The sequence below is a fragment of the Talpa occidentalis genome, unplaced genomic scaffold, assembly GCF_014898055.3.
Source record: "Talpa occidentalis isolate TD23 unplaced genomic scaffold, MPIMG_talOcc4v2.1 talOcc4.13, whole genome shotgun sequence".
Lineage (NCBI taxonomy): Eukaryota > Metazoa > Chordata > Mammalia > Eulipotyphla > Talpidae > Talpa > Talpa occidentalis.
In genome coordinates, this window is record NW_023601322.1 from 30,312,996 (window position 1) to 30,332,191 (window position 19,196).

At 35.9% G+C, this 19,196-nt stretch overlaps 1 protein-coding gene across 9 annotated transcripts in view; it reads right to left on the bottom strand.

Moving 5' to 3' along the window:
- The window catches only part of DTNA (dystrobrevin alpha), a 325,085-nt gene that overhangs the window by 228,772 nt on the left and 77,117 nt on the right, over positions 1-19,196 (bottom strand). For 3 of the 9 annotated variants that reach the window (XM_037508665.2, XM_054694104.1, XM_054694106.1), the window contains exon 1: positions 9,417-9,668. The exons of 4 other annotated variants lie outside the window; for them this stretch is intronic. The gene's annotated coding sequence lies outside the window, so the exon portion shown is untranslated. Of the gene's footprint in view, positions 1-9,416; positions 9,669-9,789; positions 9,938-19,196 lie in introns of those variants that run through there. 2 more of the 9 variants (XM_054694105.1, XM_054694103.1) reach the window with 1 other exon arrangement.

Sequence of the window (19,196 nt, forward strand, 5' to 3'; positions counted from 1 at the left end):
GTCAAGCTCTAACATTTACCCAAGTGCTACAATGCTGATTCCTGAGGGGATATTTTTGTTTGTTTTAATTTAATTCCTATATTACCTTAGAAATTAAAGCTTGTTTAAAAACTTCAAACACACATTTACATCCAGGCATTTGGTGTTCAAAATAGGACTAAGATTTTTTTTGCAAAACAAAACAATATAATCATTACAGTCCTAAGTTCTTAAAGGCTGCCCCCAAAAGATCCATACTTGTTTATTTTAAAACTTGCAAGAACAGAGGAGAAATAATAAGAATATTTTTCTGATATAATTTCTCAAATTTTTGCCTGTTTTCTAAATGTTTAGATAGAAGAAAATTGTCCATCAGCTTTCCCTATTGTATAAGTAATGCATGAGGCCTTGCTACCTTAGTCAATGTTCCTAAGTCAGGGGGAAAAAAAAAAGTCAAAGTTAGTTGGTATCTGTGAATGACCTTCAAGAATTCAGTGAAGTATGAGAAATGTTATGGCTAATTCTCAGAAAGCACCCTTTCATGGAGTAAATTATTGCCTAAGACAAAAGTGGGCATTTCTGGAAGCTACATTGTGTCTTTGAGGCCACTGGGGGACCATATAGGAGACTGAAGCAATAATTTACCCTTGTGCAATGAAAAATATAATGTAACTTGCACACCAGGATCCTCTGCCTCATTAAGTTAAACACTTCCCTCATGTCATTTTAAAGGAGAGATTATAATACTGTAAATCTAAGTAATTTAGATTTATGTTCTGGTGTCTGGTAAATGGTTACACTGGATATTTTCTGCATTCCAAATATTTTAGGTGTGAGGCAGTTTCAGAATGTAGGTATAATTGACTTCATAATTTGGTAAACAAGAGAGAGTTCTGCTGTGTGGTTATTTCAGGGAATTACAAAGGAGCAGTCCTGCAGTGCTGAAAAAGATCTTTAGATACTCCTGCGATGAAATTATAGAGGTGTTGCTGATATCATTTGAGTTTCTGAATCTTATTATAACCCCAGGGAAAAATATAAACAAAAATCAGAGGAGAAACATGTGCTTAGAATTTATGCTAACCACACATTTGATTTTTCTTTCCATGATGCCTAAATCTTTTCCTTTTTAATAAGTGTATTCATTTATTTCTTTCTTTTAAATTACATGGAGGGGAACTGCAACACTAATGAATGAAAAACAGAATAATATTATCAGTGGACAAGGTGATGAAAGTGCACATGTTCCCTGTCACCTAACACCCTGGTTTCTATGAGTAAACTTAATATCCAGGATTTTATTAGAAGAGTTGCTGGGAGTATAAAGACTTATGGAGCAACTGGATTATCTTAAGTGGTCACAGCATGTAATTGAATATATAACCCACATTCTAAATAAAAAAGTGAACATTTTGTTCTTATTAGTCTATGCCTCCTTCTGGCAAAAAAAAAAAAAAAAAAATCCCATAGATAGTGAATTTGATAGAGCATCTTTTGAAGCCCAAAATTGCTTTTTCCTTTTTAAGCTTTAAAATGTTTGAATTTAAAAGAGGTGAATTAAAGAAGATAAAAAAGGATGTTAAAGTTGAAGATGATTTTTTTACCAGACCTTCATAAAGAAAAGACAATTAAGTTTAACAAGTTAATAATGTACAATCAGAGTCTAAAAAGGAGTAAGAGTTTTAGATTTTCAAAGGAAATGGGTAAAAAAGTATCAATGTCAATCCCTTTTGAGTTCTGGATTCTGATGAACAGTCTTCTTATCTCTAATTGTATCATAAATTATATGCCTAAAAAATTAAACAGATATTATAAATTTGAAAGCACTATAGATTTAAGATTAGATTTCTCTCTGTGTTTAAAATCAATGCATTTTATCAAGAGAATGCAAAGTACCAAATAATAAAGACATTTTTTAAAAGTACTTCAACATTCTTAACTTTATGTTCTCAAAGCAATTATGTCACATGATCACACTTTTAATATCAATACAGTGAATCAGGGTGATTTAAAACAGAATTTATCAAGAATGCTAAAATGTGATGTATATGTGCATCTATATTAATATATTATTTTAATACATATTAGTAACACTTGTATGTGTATATAATTACATATGTACATATCCCTCATATAATATGGGCAAATATATTTAATTATCAATATATACTCAAGTTAGCTTTGAGAAACACTGGATTAAAAAAACCAAATCTGTCATCTTTAGAGTAAAAGTAAGACTCCTTAATATTCACCTAACTCAACAAGACAGGGATATAGAATATAGCATTTGCCAAATTCATTTGACCCAAGAGCGTCATCATTTTTTTTCATATAGCATTTCTTAGAATTATCACTGGCAAGAACATAAATTGGATTTAAATTAAAATCTAAAAGACCTTAAAATATTGGCTGGAAAATTTTTCAACTTAATCTATGCATTCTCCAGTTTTACCCTTTTAGTGTTTAAAATTAAATGTAAAGCCAAAAGTAGAGAATCAGAGTGATCTAATGCTACTCAAAGCTGTGCATTTAAGGCATAATGTTTATCACCATTTCTCTGTGGCATTTTCCCTGAGCCTAGTCTTTTTCTTTTGCCTCCTGAAAATAAGTGGGGATTGGGATTAGTATTATACTCAGTTTTCCTTTTCTCTACCACATCTGCTCTGTTCTTGGAGGTGAGAAAGTATAATGTTTTATGTTTGCTGTCTACATTCTATAGGAATTGCCCTAACAGACACTCTTCACTTTCCCTGAACTGCTAAAGGGCAGGATTCCCAGAGAAATAAGTGTGAAGACTGGTAATATATTGGTATTCAAAAAAAACTGGAAATGTTGTGACAGGTAAGGTCACAGACACTCCAGAAATGACAAGGAATTAGAGCTAAAACTGGCTCAGAGAGGAAAAGAGTCAAACAGACAAAAGATGTTAGCATCAGGTCACAGGTCACTGGCCTACATGTTCCCAAGTATGGACCAATTACTATTCCCAAGTATATAGGATTTTAAATCTAGATCTCTGTTCTCTTTGGAGTCAGGGGCCTGCCTATCATCCACTAGGGTGGAATTCACTAGAGCTCTTTATAAATATTCTAGCCCTTTCTGCTTTGAGGCATGTGGTAGGACTGTATTCTTCACTCTACTGCTGTGCTTTAGCCAAGGAAATGTGAGTATAAGAAACATGGGTCATTTCTGGGTGAAAGCAACAATATGGAGAAGGGTTTTCAGCAAATCATGATGGATGATTTGCTTGGGTAGGAAACCTCGTTTTTTGAAGCCACTGAGATTTAGGGCTTCTTACTTCAGGAAACCACACATGGTACATATGGAGCATGTATCTGCATCTTAGTTTTACATATATTCATTTATGTATTTATATTATATGTATATAATTAAGATGAGGATACATGCTCCACACAAATAATATGAAACATTGGACTCATGTTAGAAGAGAACCATCATACTTACCTGAGGGCTTAAAAATAACATCATTTGATGAGCAAATATATTTCTAGAAATGTATATTAGTGGATTAGTAGTAGAATGATTTCAATAATCTTCCTTCACAATTAATCTACATCTTTTAATAAAATTGGTAAAGGTATCTGTTTTCTTGAAGTATGATTAATTCAGTGAATGCCTTCTTTCAGCACTCGTAAATCTGTGTGCACACGTAACATGGGAATGAGGTACAAAAAGTAAAACGAGGCTGAAAATGAAAAATAATAAAAATAAGTTTATAGCTCTCTTTAAAATGCTTCACAAAGTTTTTATGACTCAGGGTGTCTCTGAGTCATCTTTACACCATATTTATTTTGCAAGACTGCAAAGTCCATCTTTTTTTATGCAAATATGTGTACTTCCATTTTATATTAAGTTACAAGATATTAAGATCACAGTTTCCTATGAGATAAAAATACATGTTCTACTTAACTCTTTGAGCTATTTTCAGGACTTTTAAAGTTATTTTATAATAAAAGTATCTGCTGACTATGAGATATTTTATGACTTAAAGTAACCCTAATCCTAATTTGCTTCCTAGAAAAAAAACACTAATTATTGAGGAAAGGTAAAATGACTTTATAAGTGCTGAAATTAGCGCAAATAAAGAACATATATGAAAGAGTAATATAAGGGAATTTGTTAACTGATTCCTTTTTTTAACAGGACATACTCCAGTGTCAGTATCCTGAGAAGTGGAGTAGGTAAATAATTTTATTGTCTAGTACAGTTAAGACACAGCATCAGAGCTTAAGAGAGGCTAGTTCAATTAGTAAGGAAAATGAGCTCAACTACTTGGAAGCTATGATATAAAACTGGCAGCTTTTAAGAGCTAGTCTTAATTTTCTTTTATCAATGAGGCTAAAAATAAAAGGTCAATATTATATTTTGCGAAGGAGAATTATGGATTCTTATTTAAATATTGACTAAGGGGCCTCCCTGGTGGCCTACGGGTTAAGTTTCTATCATGGCTACAGCCTGAGTTTGATCCCTGGCCAAGGAGCTAACCCACACATGGTGCAGCAGACCCCTCCTGTCTTGCCTGCTGGTCTCCTGGCAGTGTTATTTCATTAAATCCTCCTGTCCGCTCCCCACTCTGTCTCTGGTGAAACCTCTCACCACCCACACTTCTGGCCTACAACCCATTTCTTCTACACAAAAATAAATAAAATCTTTAAATAATAAATAAATATTGACTGAGAATTTGATTAGATTAATATATATGTGTGTGTATATATATATATTTGAGAGAAATTTTGACCTATCCACATTTTCTTTTTGGAAGTAGGCGAGTCTTCAATGAGAAAAAAATACCAACCAAGTTTCTTATTTTTCTAAATCTCAGCAGTTGGGATATCAAAAGCATACAATAGATGTGTGAAAAATTTGTGATCTGAAGACTACAGAGTTAAATATCCTTAGAGTAAACTGTATTTTCTGAACATATTTCCAACTATGTTCAATTTTTAATTAACAAATGTAGTTTCTTTAACTCAGCATAGCAAAACGAAGTTAACATTGCATTTTAAGAGCTTAAAAATACTAAGAAAGATTTTCAGTTAACTTTAAATTTAAGGTCACAATGTCATATCACATAATCCATCAATTCCTTTCCTTCTAGCACCACATTACAATCTGGAAACAATCCAGTTTTCTGATGGTTCAGATTCAGGTTGTATGAAATGAGATGATTGTGATTTAGTTGTTTTTTAGTGACTTTTCCTCATTTGTGCTGCTTGAATTCTGGACTAGATCTGTTGAAATATGTCAGTTTTCCAACTCTATGATTTTCTTTTTGATTATGAATCTCTCTGTTAATATTCAGCTATTTCAACATAGCTAAACTTCCAACATCTCTTATCATCATGATCAAGTTATATACTGACATTTGGTGAAAATGGAAATAGATGACCTATTCCTTCCCCAAACAAAAACACCAAATAAACAGACATTTTTAACTGTCTCTACTTGACATAAAGGACCATTAATGATTACATTCTAAACTAAGGGTCCAAGGTCAAAAGAATAATGATGTTTAGAATGAAAAGTAATGAAGTACAGAAAGATTTGTTAAGAAAAACTTCCTTAAAATAGTCATTTATTTATTCCTTAAGCATTTATTGAATGTATCAGTTACTGAGTAAACAAAAAAATGAGTAAGACAGTTTCTGCCACCAGAAGTTTCTAGAACAGTGAGTGAGCTATAATAAATAGTAAAAAGGAAGTCCAGTGAAGGTGACTTATGAGATCAACCTTGAAGGAAAAGTAAATATACCTACAAGGGAGATAGACTAGCACAGAGGTATAAGAGCTTATATAATATGCAAGCAACAATTATATGTAACTAAACTGTTAGTGATAACCAGTGAAGTTGCGGAGATAATGTCAGAGAAGCAGGTTGAGACTTTGTGACTGATCTTTAGGATGTACTGAGGAATTTATTATTGGATGGAATGATGAACCAGTGGAGATTTTTAAGTATGTAAGTAATTCATTCATGATTGTGATTTTTAGAAGACAGGTGTGTTGGTCCCAATTTGGGAGGCGTACTGGGGTCTATAGGCCTGAGGCAGGAAAATAACTGTGAGACAGACCATGGTAATACCCAGGTGAAATGATGAAGGCCTAAAGTAGTGCAACTGAAAGTGAATGGACAGGAAGAAATATATATTTTTTTGTTTTTAATTGTGGTGACCCTGGATAAAGGCCAAGAGAAAGTTGGAAGAGTCAGCTCTACAGCTCAACAGCTGAGGGCAGGCAATGGCAGTGGGGGTGGATTAGAGACCAAAGAGAATATATGCAAAGGGACCAGCTAGGGTTAAATAAAAAGAGCTTTTAGATATTGCTGACAAATGGAAAACAGGATTCTTATTAGTATGCATTCACAAATGTCTCCAAAAAGCCTAAATAAATGAGATCTCACACGCAGGCACAGAGACACAGACAAAGACACACATGTGCACACGCACACACATACACACATACACCAAAAAAAGCTACTTGAAATTATCAAAATACAATAGAATGTCTGATATCTTCTCTAGAATGAGGAGTGTAATGGAAAAAAAAAAGACTATAAAAACAGTAGAATGAATTTCCTTTTCTGGTAAAAGAAGTGGGATAATTTGGCCTGCCACATCACTGAAATAAGCAGAAATATTTAAAATAAAAAACAGCAAAAAATTAGGTAATATGCTGAGGACTTAGTGTAGGGAAGTGAAAGAGACTAGAACTCTTGAGGCGTAAAAGCTCAATTTTGAAAGCTTTTGCCTTTGGGCATATCAGGAACAAAAGATCTGGGAAACCAGCTGCACTTGGGCAGCTTTTCTGGACTTCTTGGGTAAGTTAGAACCCATTGTCTGCTGGGGGCTCTAATTAACTAACCCAACTTTAAGTTGGCATCTTGCAAGAACATACCTTCTTTCAGGGTAAAAATGAACCCCTGATACTACATTCCTCACACAGATCTCTGTATGATTTCTTCTCTGGAGGAAAATACCACCATCACTAGGTCTCAACTTATTCATAAAGGTAATTTTAAAATATATTTTCAGCAGGTAGTCAAGGATATCCAAATAATGAAGAAATTAAGACACCATGAATGAGTAGTGACCAGAACACTAACAGACCAATAGAAACAAGCCCTGTAACACTGGAGATATTAAAATTAGTTGACCTATATTATAAAACAACTACACTTACTATATTCAAAGAAGTAAAATCCAAGCTTGACAAATTTAGCAGGAATTAGAAACTATGAATGACATTATAGTAGCAGAAAAGTATTTGCCCCCCTTTTTTGTCAACTGTATTGGCGTCAGAGGCTAAAATTCTCACATTTTAGAATTAAATTTTTTGCATTCCTTTTTGCTTTTTCTTTTGACACACTACAAACAAAAACAAAAGTCCGCATTGGTAAGCCTGATAAAATATGTTTATTTATATTTTTAATTCCACCAGAAATAAATTATTTAAATGAACGGTAAGCTTACATTTAGGTGTTTGTGTTGTGTACATGTTTGCACTCACAGATTTCCTGGCAATACCTATGATTTTTTGTAGGCTCACTCCTATTGTCAAAAATTCAGGACAGGGGTCTCCCTGGTGGTGCAAGGGATAAGAAGCAACCTATGAAGCTATCCGCAGCCACTGCATCATGAGTTCGATCCCCGTCCAGGGAGCTGCCCACATGGCGCAGCAGACCTCTCCTGACTCGCCCGCTGCTCCCGTCAGCATTGTATTTCAGTTGATCTGCCTGTTCTGTTCCCCACTCTGTCTCTGGTGAATCTTCTCACCCCACACACCTCTGGCCTGTACCCCAGTTCTTGTATGCATAAATAAACATATCTTTCAAAAAATATTAGGACAGAGCTGGGCACGGCAAAGAAAACAGGCATCCAGTATCACCAGGATCATTTACAAAGACATCATCCACTTGTGTAGAAATGAATATTAACTGCAGCTTTTACAACCCAGTGGGTTCATTATAAGTTTTGAAGAAGGTTAACTGATTTAACAAAATTTCCTAAACTTTTTGGAGGGTAGATATTTATATTGCAATGCAAATATTTCTGACAGATTTATAGCATTGACTTTAAAATAACCTATATTCAGATTCTTTCTTGAGATTAGGTCTTGACTGTAGGAAAAGGAGGGAACTGAGCAGTGATATTCACTGGGAGTCCAAAAAGAGCAGGAGGACTTAAGGGGCAGGGGGCAGTGTATGGAAGGAGGGCACATCAAAAGTGAGTTCTGCCAGCTTCACATTTGTTAGGTCTTGCTAGATTACTCGGTAGCTTAAAGTCAAGTGATAATACCAAGAAAATGCCCAGTTTTTATTTTAGAAGAGTAACAGTATGTTATCTATTCTTAACAAAGTTGAGGGAAAGATCCATATTATGTCATTCATGGCTTGTACCTAGCTTATCCAACTTAGTTCATTAGCATCTAGTCTATTTGACAGAGCAACAACTGGCCAGTTACATTTAACAAACTGTTCCACACCCCACTCTGTAATAACGTCAGCAGATTTATTTTCCCCATATAAAGTAGAATTTCCAATTCACACTATGTACTCTGTGACTATTATGGACAGTATTTATTCAGAAGGAATGCTGTGCAAGTTTGGAAAAGCTGTCTCTAAGAGCAGAGCTGAGAGGTCATTTGACAAAACAAAAAACAAAACCTATACATGGTCAAAACATGAAGAGAACTGAAGTTTGTCATTCTTTCTTGTAAAGAAAAAAGTTTTGAAATCCTTAAAACAGTAAGGCCATAGCAAATTAGACAACTCCCCCTGTCCATCCTCCACTTTCAAGCTCTGTATAATCAGAAAGCGTCTATTCACTTAGCAAAATATCAGCTTTTTTGGAGAAGGAAAACCTGCTTGGAATTAATGAGGCGACACCAAAAACATAACTTCTATTAATAAGTCGTTCTCTTCAATGGAAAACTGCCTATGTAAAAATGAAACCAGAACATCTAAAAATTCCTTCTAGACTTTAGATCACCTCTTTTCCCCTTCCTTTCTTTTTTCATTTTTAAAGTTAGACAATCCCACAGGGTGGCAAGGGAAATAACTCCAAATCACAATTACACAGTTTCATCAAATGGCATCATGGACACAATAAGAAACATTCAGTCCATGTTGTGACATGCAATGACTGACACAGTAACTCAATAATCTGAGTGTTTAAGGGTGGAGTGAATAGGGGAAAAAGTATGCAAATCTGTAGTTACACTCACATAATGTAAATATCAAAACAAAGCTGAAATATTCTATTTCTAATGCACAAAATGTAAAATGCCAAATAGCTCAAGAGAGTTACCATGCTGATCAATATTCATTATCACTTTTTTCAATCACACACATAGAAAGAAAAATTCAACATTAACCTTCCCAGAGAAGCAATGTGCTTAAAATCAATCTTTTCACTTACCCTAGAGTATGTACACCATGATCTCTCTTAAATCCTTTTTAATTCCAGTACATCCAGAACATATACGAATTCTTAGTGTATTCACTTGAAGAATAAACTTTAACCAAATGGTTAATCATAACAGAGATCATAACATAACTCTCTGAAATTCTAGGGAGAGATGAGTTTAAAAGCCAGCTTCTGGATCTGGTGTATACTGTGTCTATCTTTAACTTGAAAATGATTTGGTTTCACATTCCATTGAAGTCCCACTGGCAGATGCCTTTGGTAAGCTCACCAATGGCAGGCTTTCAACTGCCCTCTCTCTCCCTCCTCCCTCTGACTGAGCTTCCGCTGTTATGTCTAATGCTGATTTACTCAGCTGTCTTTTTACCTGTCTCTGCGTGGGTAAAAGGAGATGCTTTCATTGATGGCTATTACGGAAACACTTGGAAGCTGAAGATCAGCCGGAGGACTTACTGTGCTTTTCCTCTGATATCCCTTCCCCCCACTTACTGCCAGAAACCAACTGACTTCCAAACTTGGCTTCCTGAAAAAGAATGTTCTCTGATTGGCATTCCTGGAAGCAGAAAGCAAGGCTGCTCAAGTTTTCTTCTGTTACTCAGCATGAAAAACGTCCCAGGTATACATAATATGAACAAGTAAGTTTTCCGGATGTTTTTCTTGACACTAACAAGAATGGAACAATATCTGGGGGCATTACAATTCTTTTTGTTGTAGGATAGTACTTGAGTTTTAATATTCACACCTAATTTGACCCCAAATGACTCTGGATGCAGTAAGAATGTGAAGTGATAAATCTCTTGTTAAAAGTTCATCTTAGACCTCTAAATCATATACAATGTTGTAAACTCATGTTTCCTCAATTAAAAAAAAAAAGACATCCACCCCCAAAATGTTCACACAAAGACATTAAACTGTAAAAATAAAAGAAGTTGATTTCCTTATTAGTAAGTGAGGCGGGAACCCCTGGAGGAAGAAACAAGCTGCATGCAAGAGAGGACCGTGGAGGGCCACTGTGCAGTCTGTGGCTATTCTGTGCAAGAATGCTTTGCTCACAGGAGTTGTAGAAAACTGATTTTAATTGCCCTATATTTTATATTGTCAATAATAGGAGAGGGTGCAAAAATCACTTCTTTTTTCCTCTTAAACCTTTTTTCCAGGACCGTCTTGCAAAACTTTGGTGAGGACTGGGATAGAAATTACAGGTGTCTATTGGACACATATGCACGCACACACACATCTGAATGAAGAAAAGCAAGTGAATGGAAATTAGAAAAAATTATATTTCATCAAATTGGGTCTAATAAGGGTTAGTCATGTAGAGTCCCTTTAAATAACTACTAATAAACTTGTGTTTAATATTTATTTAGAGGTCACTGGGGTCAAAATTTCTGCTGCTAAAAATAATTGACCCCTTCTTGTTCAAAATAGTGAATTTATTAGATTCAACTTCATGGACCAGAAAACTTCTTGAAAGTCTTGATAAATGATTTATAATTTCAGCAATCAAATAAATCATAGCTCCAAGAGTTTTGGGCTTTCCAAATTTCAGCTGGCTATGGCTGCCAACTCTGGGCAACTGTCAGCTGGCTGAGCTCAGAGTTGTGTGGCCACAGCTGCTCCCTGCAACTTGTACACACATCTCAAAAATATTCAACAACAAAGGGTTGACTCCAAAAACAAAGTTTTATTTTTTATTAGTAGTCAACTCTAAACCTTCTATTCTAGGTAGACTTTTAATACTTCTGAAAAAGGCCATTTTAAGGGACAATGAGTAAAAACTTGATAAACTGGCATCCTATTACTCATTTATTTCAGTGAGGTGCCATAAAGATTGGAATTCTACCAACTTGCTCACTCCTTAACCTGTAACTAGATGTTAAAAATAAATAAGTAAAAAATAAACAAATAGAAGGAGGAAAGACTTTCCTTATTTCCAATGTTGATTGTTTTAGGGAAATTTCAGGCTATATGCAACACTGACAAATGATGGCATCCAAATGATTTCAGAACGGAAAGAAATCAATACTCAGAGTGCACCCATCCCTGTCCTTGTGTTTCTACTTTGCTCTATCAAAACACTCCTCTCTAAGGCTAAAGGATGGTGTCAAAACACATGTGAACTAAGAAGAGTGGACAGAGTTGGCAGCAGGCCCATCTGGTTCATGTTCAGCCACACTATTCATTTATTGTATCTTTATGTGGGCACTAGCGCATAAATGACACTCTAGAAGTGTTTACTGAAACTGAAGAACTGCTTCTGGAAAAGTATATATTTCAACCTATGGAAAATGGTTATATGTTGGCTGACATTTTATTTTTTTTAAGATTTATTTATGCATACAAGAGCTGGGGTACAGATCAGAGGTGTGGGGGGTGAGAGGGTTCACCAGAGACAGAGTGGGGAACAGCACAGGTGGATTGACTGAAATACACTGCTGAGAGGAGCAGCAGGCAAGTCAGGAGAGTTCTGCTGCGCTATGTGGGTTGCTCCCTGGCTGGTAGGGGGATCGAACTCGTGCTGCAGAGGCTGCAGACAGCTTCATAGGTTGTGCCTTAACCTCTTGCAACACCAGGGGGGCCCCTGAAATTTATTTTAGATAAATAATTTTGCTTTGTCCTCCTGATTTTTTTTGGGGAAATGTTATCTCTTTTCAAGTTGTTAACCAAGAGACCCTTACTGAAATCAAAATAAATAAAAACCATGGCATATTTTATGTCTATTTGAGTGACTCTGAATACAAATATGGTAAATGTTGTTAAGATCATTTCTGTTGATCTTGCTGGCTTCTAAGAAAAATAGAGAAAAAAGGAAATGTTAAGGTTTTCCAATATTTCACATTAATTAGTAAACCATAAGAATTGTTTTTATTGAATTGTTTGTTACTGGCCATTCCTTATAGCTCAACAATCATCAATCAGACATCTCTTTAGGACCCCAATTTATCTCCAATTATATTTTTATCTGTGCCAATCATGAAAATTCCAAAATGGTCTGCAACAGTAGTGGCAGCATTAGTTCAAATCCAAGGCTGAGTGAGAATGATGGGATTTTTTTTCTCCCCCAACCACACATTTTCACAAGGCAATTGATAAGGCTTATAATGGCTAGAATTCAGTCTTTATCGTGAGTAAATGTTATTTTTCTTTTTCATAAGCACTAACATAGGAGTTAGGATTTGATCAGAAAAATAGATTCCAGGGCTTGCTTCCAAGGAAAACTGGGCATGTAACAGGCAAATCAAATATCCATGATTTATCATGAACAAACAGTTAATCTCTGTTCCATTCTCCACAAATAGACTGTATTAGCACAGTTCTGTCGATGGTTTGCTGGTAGCATGCTCCTTGCAGGGGTGAGCAAGGTGTTCATTCACAAGTCTTAGCTGATCTTCAAGAACATCCATGTATATGAAGAATCTAGTCCTTCAAAAGCAACCTTCCCCCACCCTCTGTTGTTTTTTTCTCTTTTTTAAAAGAAAAAAAACTTTTTTTTAAGAAGTGAGGTATACAGGCCAGAGTCACAGGGGCTAAGATTCACCAGAGAGAACGGGGAGCAGAACCGGCAGATGAACCCAAATACACTGCTGAGGGGAGCATTGGGCAAAACAGGAGAGGTCTGCTGAGCCATGTGGGTTGCTCCCTGGCTAGGGATCGAACTCATGCTGCAAAGGTCACGGACAGCCTCACAGCGCTGCCCTCAACCCCCTGTGCCAGCGGGGAGGCCCTGTTTTTTTCTTAAGAAACTGTCAAAGGTAGTGTTCTCAAAGTGATTTATTTTTAAAGTTCATACTATTTTCTATAGGCCATATATTTGTATCACAAAATTCCTATCTCCAATGTGATGGTATTAGGAGGAGGGGGCCTTTGGTGAGTAGGTCATGAGGGTGGAACCTTCATCAGTGGCATTGTGCCTTCATAAAAGATGCCCAGAGAGCTCCTGTGACCCAGCCACCATGTAAGGACACAGGAATGGATGGCTGTTCTTACCAGACACCAAATGTTGGCATCTTGATCTTGGACTTCCCAGCCTCCAGACTATGAGAGATAAATTTCCCTTGTTTATAAGCCACTCAGTCTATAATATTATGCTATAGCAGCTGAATAGACTAAGATTCTACACAAAAATGAGGGGTTTTGGGCGGAGGGGCAGTAATAGTGGATCTTGAAAGGAAAAAAAAAGTTAATATATCCAAGCAGTAGTTGTTTGAAAGATAATGAAAATGGACATTGTAAAAGAAAAGACCGAAAACTATGCATACACATTGAAAGAGGGACTGTCATTACAGACATGGAAGAGATTGAAAACAGAAGCATGCTATGTATAATCTTATTAAATGGCAATCAATTTAAAATCTGGACATAAAATAACAACTCGTAGAGAATAACTAGGCTCAATGATAATTTTGATGACAACAGAAAGACATGGACCGTTGTTTAGGTCAAAAATCATAACATATAGGGGCCTCCCTGGTGGCGCAAGGGGTTAAGCACCACACTATGAAGCAATCCACAGCCTCTGCAGCATGAGTTCTATCCCGGCTGGCTAGGGAACAACCCACATGGCGCAGCAGACCTCTCCTGACTCGCCCGCTGCTCCCCTCAGCAGTGTATTTCAGTCAATCTGCCTGTTCTGTTCCCCACCCTGTCTCTGGTGAATCCTCTCACCCCCCGCATCTCTGGCCTGTACCCAGCTCTTGTATGCATAAACAAATAAATCTTTTAAAAAATCATAACATATAAATGCTATGTACCATGATTTCAACAATGTTAGAACATCTGTGAGCACTAGGAAGAAAGATAAAGACTAGTAGGAACATTACCAAAATGACTTGTGGGGTCTTAAAAATTGTTAATCCACTTTTAACATTTTCTCTAATGAGGTTTTTACCTTGATAAAATACACACTACTTCCCCCTATCCCTTCATGAATACTCTTTCTCGTGAAGCATCTTTCTCTCTTTTCTCAGGGTCTGTTGTAAGGCAGGTGGGTGTGAGTAGTTGGGAGGGGAGTGGAAGGGGAGACTCTCCAATGTGGGAAAAGACACCCAAGAAATTTAAGGAGACTTATGTTGATTTTAAGAAAAGTCAGGGAGGAAAAGACCTAAGGAAAATAATGATTTTAAGAATGTGGTGAGAACAAGGGGAGAGGAAGGTAAGTAACAGAATGTGGCACACTAGAATTGGGGACCAGAGTAAGCCAGATTGGGGAGCAGCTACTTTGACAAGGTAGACTTTGAGGAAAGCAAGGTCTGAAAGGGAGGTTTAGGGTGTCTGACCCTAGGACATTGCCTGCGTAGGATTTTTTTTTTTTAATTTCTTCTCATGGAAGTCTTAAGTTTTTCCAATATCTGGTAGTGTCAGATTTGTCTTTTGGACACTTCATGATATTGACATGGATTTTAAATTTATATCTATATTTGGTTACATCAACATTTTCGAGGACTTGGTACTTTTTTCGTCATATTGTTGTGATAACTAAAATTGGTTTACTTTGGTAAGAAATCTTCACTCTTGTCTAAATAAACTTCTTTGGTTACTTTTCTCTAATTGCCTCTCATTTCCTATATCTCTCAGTTCACATGATGGGTGTGTATTTCAGTCTCTTGGGCTGAGAATTATATGTTAAGTGAGCATCATCTCAGTTTGACAGGGCAGGGGAATGATCTGGATACAAAATTTCACACTAAAATCAGGAGAGTTCCATGTAGTCTGGATTTTTTAAAATTATATGTATGCTTTGATACAGATTATCCTTTCAGAAAAAATCAAAATCAACAAAAATCTATGAACCAGGGACACACTATGTGGGGGGGTTGCGGAGAAAGGAGGGGTTGGGGTCAAAACAAGGGGGTTGCAATTGGCAATTGTATGGGGAATATAAAAATAAAAAAAATAAAGAAAATTACCCTTTCATAAGATAAGAGGCATTTGGCCCAAGTAGATTGATACTCTGGAAATGAATATTTCCTTTTTGCTTTTACTCCTTGTTAGTTATGCAGCCTGGGATAGGCTGCATATTCCTCATCTCTACAATGACAATGATGATACCTATATCAAGGAGTTGTCAATCTCAAATGCATATAAAATAAGAAAACCTGTAATTTATGAAATGATAGCCAAACTTAATATAGTCTGGTAGTCATTACATTTGGCTAATTCATTTGGGAACATTGTTTTCTCCAGCTGAGTACATGGTTAATCAGTGCTTTTCAGACTTGTTTGTTGATATTTTATGATGGAGCCCTTTGTTCAAAGGAAAGAGTTAACTTAATACCCCAGCTCTTCTACGCAAAAATAAATAAATAAATTATATATTTTAAAAAGGTCAAAGCTCCTTTAGCAGAAACCCAGGTGTGATACTTATGGCTCCACCTACTGGGTCTCCTTATCTTTACAGGGACTTCAGAAAACTCCAGGCAACTGAAAAGCACAGTTTGAACACCACTGAGCTCGAGTACTCTTTGTATTCAGTGAAAAAAAAAAAAACAAAATACACATAATTTTAAAAGTCATATATAACGCTAGAGTTTGAAAGGATGTGTCATCTTCACCAGACCCATTCTAGTCCCGCATCCCCAGGGAAATCACCTTCAACTCTCAACTCTTAGTTATAATGGTTATTCCATATTCTTAACTGATCTGCTCATACACCCATTTTTTTATTTTCTAAATGCTGATATTATCTATTAGTCTATAGAGCTTTTGTATACATTTCCTCCAGCGTGTACACTCACTCTCATCCTTTACTCTTTCATTCTCGTTTATTCTCTCTCTCCTTAATCCTCCCAAATGAATTAGACAGTAATTTTAGGGGGAGCACAGTTTTACATTATTTTGGCTATGCATATATCATTTACATAGAATTTATGATTACATTTCTGTTTTTTTTTACATTTTTATTTTTCCTGACATTGGTAGTTGTATCATATCTTTCTTTGCTTAATTATCTATCGCTCATACATTTTCTCAAACTCTCCAATAGATATGTAACAGTCATCTTAACACAGACAAATATAAATATACTAGCTATTTTTCATCCTCTTCCCTTCCTGACCTCCATCCTTTTTGTAGCAATTTCACTGCTGAGCTGTCATCCTGTGACTGCCCTTTGCTTCTTTGTGTGTTGGGTTCCATGGCTTGATTCTTTGTTCTCCTTTCTGATGGGAGGGGAAGGGAGCACACACTTGGATAGCTTCATGAGGAATGTGCTTAGGACAAATAAATTTGGGGGAAACTTGAGTGCTTGAGAATATTTGTATCTTCTTTTTTTGTTGTTGTTGCTTAAAGTAGAGGTATATTCTCTTAATATTTTATTTTATTTTTTTTACCATCTGCAATTTTATTTATTTTCTTCTTTTTTTCCTTTTTATTTATTTATTTTCTTATTATTTAAATTTTATTTTTATATTCCCCTTACAATTACAATCCCCTTATTTTGACCCCAAGGCCTGCTTTCCCCACCCCCCCCCCCATAGAGTGTCTCTGGTTCATAGTTGTTTGTTGATTTTGATATTTTCTTTCTTATAGTTATTCTTTTTCCTGGTCCCTTATTTAAGTTTTCTAGATTCCTGCTAGTTTGGCTAGATAGTTAGAAATACATTTTCCTCCAAAACTATTCAGGAATTTCTTCACTGTCTTTTAGTTTCTAGTGTGGTTAATGAGAAGTAATTCTGGTCTCTGACTCATCTATTTCTACTCTGTCCCAGTGTTCTGATACCTCATGAGGGCATACTTTGTTGTGGTATTTCCTCCATTCATTGTATTTGAAACACAAAGAACTTCTACTAATATCTTTCAGTACTGGGAAATATTTCTTATATATCGTTAGCAATTTCTGAATGCTGTTTCCTCTGTCCTTTTATTCTGAAACTGACTGTTAGTGGAATGCTAGGCGCATTAAACTAATCTTCTAAATGTATTCTCTTGGATCATCTTTCTGTCACCTCCTTTCTGGAATAGTTCCTCCTCTCTCTTCTGTTCTCTATTTTTTTCTGTTAACATATTTTTAATTTGTAAAAATCCAATTTATCCCTAATGTTCCTTTTTTTTTTATAAGACCATGCTTTGTTTCATTGATACAATTTCTTTTCTATTACCTATAAGAACGTATATTTTGTTTGTTTGTTTTTTTTTCCCTGAAGCTTTTACCTCTTCCCTGCAGATTTGAAGGGAGGGACAGCTTAATCCTATTCACTATCCTATGCAGACTTGTACTTCATCTACCAAGTTTCAGTATCAAACCTCATCCCACTTGCCACTGTTTCCAATATTGTTGAGTTTGTAGCCTCTCCAATTAAAGCCCTCCAGAGAATCATGCCCTCATCGAGGTCTCCAACAGGTGAGGCAGGGAAAGATGCTGGGCTGCAAAGGGTGCCTGGGTTTGTACATCTCCGTTCATTAAATCCAGTGCCAATCACCCATTATCTTTCCATTTTTTGAAACATATGTCAGTAGTTCTCTACTGTTGTATGCTCTCCAATAGAACAGTTTGCTCCAATCGAGCAGGGTTGGTTTAAGAGACAAAGGATGGAGAAATTAAGCATGTATTTCATCCACCATTTTAACTGAAATTTCCTGCCTTCATTCTTCATCACTGATTTAAAAAGGGAACAAATTCTCAAGCCTCTCTTGAAATTATTGCCAACAAGTCCAGCATTTCTATGTGTGGGCAATATAATATTTCATATATCTCCATAAGTATATCCAGTGGTAAATAAAAGTTAAATCCCAGCAAGATACAGTTATCTATATCAGACACAGTGAAATATTCTAATTAAAATAAAAAGATCTTTTTATCTTTAAGTTATTTTTGGTCAGTTATATTAAATCTTTCATCATATTTCTGTGGAATTAAATATGGGAACATATATAATTATAAAGAATTCCATCATATGCAAAAGCTATCAAGCTTAAAAAAGTGAAAATAAATTTCTTTTACAAGTTCTGCCTAAATTATCAATTAAACAACAACCTAGTCAACACAAGTAAATTATCTCAGCAGTCATTTTGTGCTGCTTTTGGTTTATAGGCAATGTAAAATCTGATAGTGATGTCATTTCTTTTTAAAATACAGTCTTTCTCATATGGTTAAATGTGTGTATCTTTTTATTTGAGGCAAATTTGTCTTGAATCACTTTATGTACTAGTTCTATTCTTTAATAATATGTCAGTCTGGAGACATCAGATTTCTAGGAGATAAACTGTACCAGATTTCTTCCCATTAGCATGAACATAGGGTCAAAAGTTGTGCTTAGCATCTTTTATTTTCCTTTCAATTTGCCTCACTCTATGAAGTCTTCTCAGTCTCCAATATACTCTGTGTTATGAAGGCATTGACCTAGCCAAGGGGAAGGGAAAGTCCTACCCTGGGCCTCACATGTTAGAGGGCCTTGCCGCACTAGTCCTCTTCTTCTGAGCCTTTCCCCACTGCTATGAGTTAAAAGAAGAAATAAGACATCAGAGGTAAAAAAATAACAATACAAAACACAACAAAACAAAACAAAGACAGACAATGATAAACCAGAGACAGCCTGCAGGAGAGGAGGAGGGAGAGGGATCAGAGGAAGGGAGGGAGGGAAGAGCACAGGGGACTGAGGTGATGGTGCATGGGTGCATTGGTGAAGGAAATTCTATAGGGACTACAGCTGAGGGGGGGGAAATAAAAAGCAAACATTGTTTAAAATGAACAATGATGTAAAATATATATAAATAAAAAAAGACAAAACAAAACAAAAAAAAAAGAAATGCGGAGCTATAGGTTAGAAGAAGACCTCT